General features: G+C 33.6%; 2 long non-coding RNA genes across 2 annotated transcripts; both read right to left on the bottom strand.

The window, feature by feature from the left end:
• Nucleotides 1-213: 213 nt before the first annotated feature.
• LOC106095918 (uncharacterized) lies at nucleotides 214-1908 on the bottom strand. The gene is made up of 5 exons (XR_001222823.2): nucleotides 1857-1908; nucleotides 1154-1531; nucleotides 899-968; nucleotides 644-695; nucleotides 214-346 (listed from the first exon to the last, which is right to left on the bottom strand). It is a non-coding gene; the product is annotated as an uncharacterized LOC106095918 (long non-coding RNA).
• Nucleotides 1909-2157: 249 nt separating this feature from the next.
• LOC106095917 (uncharacterized) lies at nucleotides 2158-6155 on the bottom strand. The gene is made up of 7 exons (XR_001222822.2): nucleotides 6070-6155; nucleotides 5770-5891; nucleotides 5539-5584; nucleotides 5277-5352; nucleotides 5028-5070; nucleotides 4784-4848; nucleotides 2158-2208 (listed from the first exon to the last, which is right to left on the bottom strand). It is a non-coding gene; the product is annotated as an uncharacterized LOC106095917 (long non-coding RNA).
• Nucleotides 6156-7279: the final 1124 nt, after the last annotated feature.

Raw genomic sequence — 7279 nt, 5'->3', positions numbered from 1 at the left:
CAGTAAATTGTTAGTCAGAATAGGGGAAAAGGGAGCAGGGAATAAACTTCCAGGGAATTGTTATTCAGAATAGGGCTGATAATTTGCAATTGTTCGATTATTCGAAAGGTCATGAATAATCGATTAATCGAATGACGATTAATCAAGGGTACATCGTACTGTCGTCATAATAAAAGAATATCACTAACATTTGAAAAGAATCTTGCATTTTGCTTTACAAATTAAATACCATTTATTTTACAAAGGTTGTTTAGTGATTTTATTAGTTTTCAAATATAAAAACCATAGCATTAAAGTGAGTTTTAGATATTTTTCTAATGACCATCAGCTTTTCACATTCCAGCATCTGAAAAGAGAGAATATTTTATAATCAGTAAACAAGTTGGGAGTGTAATAACTATTACAAATTTATAAGCCATCAGCCTAGTAGTATCATCAATATTGTCTTTATGACAGGGATAACTAAAAGCTCATCATTGAGTAAAATTTTCAATTTGAAATATGAAGTTAACATCCAGGAAGGTTTCTGCAAGTTACTCTTAAATGTATGACAACAGATTCCAAATTTGTTTGAAATCTGTTGTCATGCTCCCCTTGGTTTATATTCCATACCATAATTAATTTAAATAGCAAATGTACATACCTAGCTTTCAGTTAAAGAATGTTTTCCTAACAGGCCGCCTTATGGAAACAAACTGAAACAAAAAAACCCTTTGTTATTCTGATGCTTCATTTTTATATACATACGAATTTGAACGAAATAAAAATCAGACGAAAGTAATCAACACAAAACATTCAGGTATATGCTTGTCTACTTTAACTATCATCATTTGTTGGTTTAATTTCTCTTTTTGATTTTCTCTTTACTATTATTAATTAATATATTTCAAATACAAACCTTTTTATAATTGGTGGCTTGCCGTTTTATTGTCATTTCTGCTATAATGGGACATTTTGATCATCATACCCTAAAATCAAAAGAAACAGCCATTAGTACTTAGCATTAACGATAGTACAACAATTTAACAAACAATTTGAAAAAATATTTCAGTTAAAAAAAAACCAATCTGCATTATTAATCAGACTGGGGCGGTATAGGAAAACATCATTAGGTCTTGTGTACAACAAATGTAAAATATTAGATACAACTCACCGTTGTGCTTCTTTAACATGTCTCTATGGAACACTTTTCAATCGCCATAAGCAGTTGTTGTTGTTGTAGCAGTTTGTTTGTTGTGTTCTCTATTTCGTCTGCTTGATTCTGTTGAGTGTCAAGACCCAGGAACTCTGCGACTAAGATGGGGAGCGTCCACAGGAATCTGGGTCTGGGTCTGGCTGGGCAGTTAAACAGGTGACGTGTATCATGCGGTCCCCGGTTACAATCGGGACACACATCTTGCACGTTGCCATCAATCCTTGCACTGTAGGAGTTGAGGCGGCTGCATCTGCCAGAATGTAACAGAATTATCTTGGTTTGCCGGAGGAGGTCAATTTCTTCAGGTGCAATACTGCCATAAGCATTGTTGTTCGGCTGCAAAGAGAAACACAATAACAAATTATAAGTAAGTTTTCATTGAACAAAGCATCTAGCTTATAAAATTTATTGCATCAGTATAATAAACCAATCCGCATAGTTATCTCAGACTGGGGCGGTATAACAAAACATCATTAAAAAAAAGTTATTTAGTAACAAAAATTGAAATTTGGGATAAATTTGAAATCAAATTCTATCTTAATATATATTTTTCTATTTAATAGGATAAAATTTGATTTTATCATCTGGTGGCAGATATCATTGGATCTAACCATATCAATTTTTTTTTAATTTTGGATTAAAAGCAATCGATGGGACCTACCTATTTTGTTTTTAGTTTGGTTCATTCACATCAAAATATCGGAAATCTGCAAAGAAATATACAATTAATTTCAAACTTTCAAAACTTAAATTAAAATTATATTCTTAAAAAAAATCAGTTTAGCACTATCATCAATTATGTTTTTTATGACAGGGATAACTAAAAGCTCATCATTGCCTATTAGAAAGCTAAGTTGGTCCCAGAGAAGGCTGATCAATATGCGCCAAATGATTATTAGTTTTGGACAACAATATATCCCAGACTCTCGTTAATTGGGAATATAAATTGGTAGAATACTTGCCTTTAACATCTCAGCAATCCTCCTCTCAGCAAGAATTTCAAACAAAGCAATCTAAAAATATATAAAAGATTGTATTTTAGCATTTATCCTCTAGTATTTCAAAATATATGCACTAATCTAGATAAATAAAAATCAGACTAAAGTAATCAGCATGGAATACTCAGGTATATGCTTGTCTACTATAATTATCATCAGGATTAATTGCTGTGTATTTAGGTTTAGATTGCATTTATTCTTCGATTTCGGTTAAATTTTAGGGACAGTTGCAGTTTTTTGCTGGGTCTTTTGTAGTCTCCCAAAAGAAAACCAAGAGTTTTTTGACATTTGATCCCAATAAGCAAAAATCATATTTTTGCTACCTCAACATGAAAATGTGGTTACAACAACAACATAATATTATTGCGATCGGTTAACGATAGCATGTTCCGATATTTCGTCCAAAGATGGATGGAAAAGTGAATCACAGAACACACCAGAATCAGCGTTACCGTTGGTAAATTTCAAAAAGGGACACAAAAAGTTGCATTCATTGGAAAAAGTAGCACAAATTTTCTAAAAAGGTGGCACACTCCATATAGGCATAAATTCGGTTAAGTCGATTAGTATGTGTTCTCGACTATGTATTACAAGGTTTCTGGACGATTTCTCTGATTATTTAAGGCCATTGTAGCACACCATATGGACAATTTCAGCCAAATTAAATAAGAATTTGCTTTCTAGGGTCTCAAGACTTTAACCAAATATGGATTTAAGTTAATAAGTTGCATGCACCATGAATTCCGCTAAAAATGTACCCTTGTTAACTGGGGTTGTATTTGAATTATGTCGTTCTCAAGGAGTCATATCGGGATATCGGTACTTAGTAGGGCCTATATCACCATATTGACCGATTCGGATAAAACTTGGTACTGATGTTGTTATTAATAATAAGGTTTTGGTCCACATTTCAGCAAAATCGGATGAAAATTTATGCTTCTAAGGGTTCAAGAAATCAAATCCGGGGATCGTTTTATATCGGTGCTATATCTGTTTATAGGCCGATTCTCATGATACTTGGCATGGATGTTGAAAGTTCTAACTCAAGTCTTTGTTCCAAATTTAATGTAAATCGTATGAAAATTGAGGCTTCTTAGGGCTCAAGAAATCAAATCCGGTTATCGGTGGGAGCTAAATCTGTTTATAAACCTATTCGGATCATACTTGGCATGAATGTTAAAACTAATAACATAGGTCTTTGTTCCAAATTTCAGCCAAATCGGATGAAAATTGAGACTTCTAAGGGCTCAAGAATTCAAATCGGCGGATCGGATTATATGGCGGCTATATCCAAATCTGAACCGATGTAGCCCAGTTGCAATTCCCAACGACCTACAAGAAGTATTTGTGCAAAACTTCAAGCTGTTATATTTACGCGTTCGACCGCTATCGTGATTTCGACAAACGGACGGACATAGCTAGATACTCAGAATGTAGAGACGATTCAGAATATACATACTTTATTGGGCACAGATCAATATTTCGAGGTGTTGCAAACCCATTCTATGGTGGTGAGTATAAAAAATGATGCATTTTCGGAAAATAGCATTTAGCAGACGGATGACCAGCAACAAAATTTCTAAATGGATTTTTTTTAAATACCATATCAAGATATATAATGCAAATTTGCATCAAGGAACCGGGAGCAAACATCATATATTTCAATGAGTGAAAATTCTCGAGCAGCCTTACTCGTATTTCGAGATATTGACGGACCTACTCAGACCGATCAACATAATCACCCTTATTATGTATGTCGTAGTCGAATTTTCGACTTTGACTGCTAATATATCATTGGTATTATGTGCAAAATCGAGTTGTTTGGTTTGTGTAATATATGATGCTTGCAAGTAGCTCATCTGTCAAGAAAGCAAACACCTCGATTTTGTTCATAATACCGACAAAATAAAACCGCTAATATTCGGCAGTCGAATATTCAAATTCATAATAAGGGCCAATACATACACGATCGCTATTTCGAGTAGCTACAAGCTCAATGATGAAATATAAAAAAACCCAATAAGGGGTATAAATAGTTGCAAATGAAAGTTTTTCTATGAACATTCATGATTTTAACTTATAAAAGGGGAACCTCAATATATAGTCAAGTCTGATCTGTATGCCGCTAGGCGATATCTCTTCATAAAAACCCTTTTTTTGAAGGGGGTAACGCCAGAGGAGTGGAAAAGTGGCCCAAAACCTCAAACAGTATGGAATTTAGTATCGCAATAAAAAAGTGGCACACTTGTATCTTCGTCGAAAAAAGTGTCAAATTTGATACTAAAGTGGCACAACGGTAACGCAGACCAGAATATATTAGATGGACAAAATCCCTCTATTGCATCCCTTCGGAAGCACTAAATTTCAAATTTGTGCGCGTCGTTAAACGATTGCCATAATATTTCGTATTTTATGGTCTTCCAAAAACAAAATTGGTATTTTGGAAACACTATAAAGCGTGCAACATACTACCTGCCTTTGAAAAATTCATCAATGTATGCTATCAAAATGACTACTATATGTAATTATGTTCTATAAATATAAAATACCATACAATATAGGCATACATAAATAAAAACAAAACACCAACCTTGTACAATGTTTAAAGATCGCTTAATAACTTCCAATCATATCTATCCACTGTGAATCTTCGAACTGAAATTACAAAAAAAAAAACTACAATTAACTATGTGACAAAATTTTATTTAATTTCAAAATTTTGAAGATTAATTCAGTATGTAAAAACCAATCCGCATTATTACTCAGACTGGGGCGGTATAAGAAAGCATCATTTAGTACAGGCTATAAAAACTACATTCAAGATAATTACTAACCTTGTTTTGTAATATTTGTTAAGAGTTGCCTTTGATCGCCTTTCTGCAAAAAAAAAGTTAAAAATTAGTCAGAAATCTTTGAATGTAATATTATTACTAGTTTTATATAAAAATAGTTATAAATCAGTAAAAAAAAACCAATCCGCATTATAATCTCAGACTGGGGCGGTATAACAAGACATCATATTGAAAAGCATATAGGTACAATAAAAAAAAAAAAGCAAAATGGCTTCACACATTGGCACATACCCATATTGTTTCTATAAATATCCACTAGGTAAAAGTTGGCACGGCACATAACTAGGAGTTGTAAGGCTTCAGAAAACTGCAATTGCAAAGAGAGATAAGTGGTTAACTTATGCAAAGAAACTAGTGCGATTCAAATATGCTCTACATATAATTTCAGTCTACCAGTATCATCAAGGTTGTCTTTATGACAGGGATAACTAAAAGCTCATCATTGCCTTAAATATTTAACTATGTATGTATATTACAAATATTGTCTATTTACCTTTTCTAGTTGTAAATTGAATATAGATTTCCAGAAATGCCATACACTGCAAACAAAAGAAAAACCACGTGTTAATTTTATGCTATATTTCAAGACAAAAAAAATTAAAAATATATTTATCAGATTTAAGTAATCAACAAAAGAATATTTCAGGTATATGCTTGTCTACTTTAATTATCATCATAAAATTGTAAGCAGTTCAACATAAATCCATAGAAAATAACTACCAACCTTTTTCATAACCTCAAACGAAACCATGTTGCGGCCATTTTTAAGTTGGCAGCCGCATGGCTTTTACCATTGGCATCACGCTGCTGGAATTTTTACATTCCATTCAGAACTTCCATGTCTTTCTAAAAGATAAGAAATAAAACAAATGTTACAATACTTTTCTTTCAACTATTGTTACTAAAATAAGAACAAAGTATTCAGAGAAAAAAAACCAATCAGCACAACAAGCTCAGACTGGGGCGGTATACCAAAACATCATTTTGAGAACAGAAATTTAATAAATGGAACGATGAGACTTACCTTGTTCATTGTCCACGTGGTTGCTAGAACCTGTGGAATCTTCAGCTGGTTGTGTTCCTTGGTTGTTGCTCCATTCGCTTATTTTTTTTAAATGAAAGAGTTCTTTCGTTCACTAGTGGTGGCAAACTTTCGATAGCACTATAGGTGTCATCAATAGTAATTTTAAAATCAATATCGATAAAGTTCGCAGCTGTCGATATCAATCGTGAAAAATTTCTCTTGTAATGGAGACTTTACATGGCACATCATGATGTGTGTGCATTGTAATAATATTGTTGAAAATAACGATGTATGGGTCCCATGTACACATAACCATCATTCAAACCTTATGCGGAATTTACATGACACATCTGATGCATTGAGTCTATCGATTACAGTATACAAAGAAATGTGCAATCAATAATTAACAGAATTTGGAAAACACGTTCTGTGTCAAATAAAGTTTTAAAATAAAAAACGATGTACCGTTTTTGGCAAAAGCTGTAATCAACATGTACACACGAGGAGTACGAACATGATGTGCCGTCTAAAAGGGCCATTAAAAATCAAAATCATTTGATGTTTTCGATGATTGGCGTTCGTCGATGCGGAAGGTAAGGTCGTTTGCCCAAAAATATGGTCCAATTAAGAGGTTGCGTCATTAGCACAACAACAAAAGTCTGTCCCCAACAAATTTACCTTGAGTGGTAAATGCCGTAAATTGAACATGTGTACACATGATAATGCAAATGCAAAACAAGAATGTCAATTAGGAAGTGTCCTGAAATTTGACAGTCTACTGAGAATTTCCGCCACCAATGCCACAGAGTTGCGTCGTTGATGTTGGTCAAGTAAGCCTAAGTAGTAAGGCTATTACACGGCGGTGGATGTCTTATTACATGTCACTTTTTGTATGCACATGTAATTAAAAATGTTTGTCAAAATTGTCAATTTAGGGTAAGTATTCTATTCCGCTTTCAGAAAAGTGGCGGAAATTTTTAATTGTCCTGCGAGCGGAATTTCACAGTTTTGTTTTGTTATTATTTCCATACCAAAAAACGTTTTTGCGTACATGAGCAGTGAATATGCGAGAACGAAGACGATAACAAAGAGAATGCCACCAAAAATCTGACATCTTAATACCGTCAAACCTAACCGGCTGTTAACAGCTGTTCGTGTGAGTCCACCTTGTTAAATCCGCCTTGATTTTCCTCCATTGAGAGTAGCGCAC

This window comes from Stomoxys calcitrans, chromosome 5 (assembly GCF_963082655.1).
Source record: "Stomoxys calcitrans chromosome 5, idStoCalc2.1, whole genome shotgun sequence".
Taxonomy (NCBI): domain Eukaryota; kingdom Metazoa; phylum Arthropoda; class Insecta; order Diptera; family Muscidae; genus Stomoxys; species Stomoxys calcitrans.
This window is presented reverse-complemented; position numbering and strand designations above follow the sequence as displayed.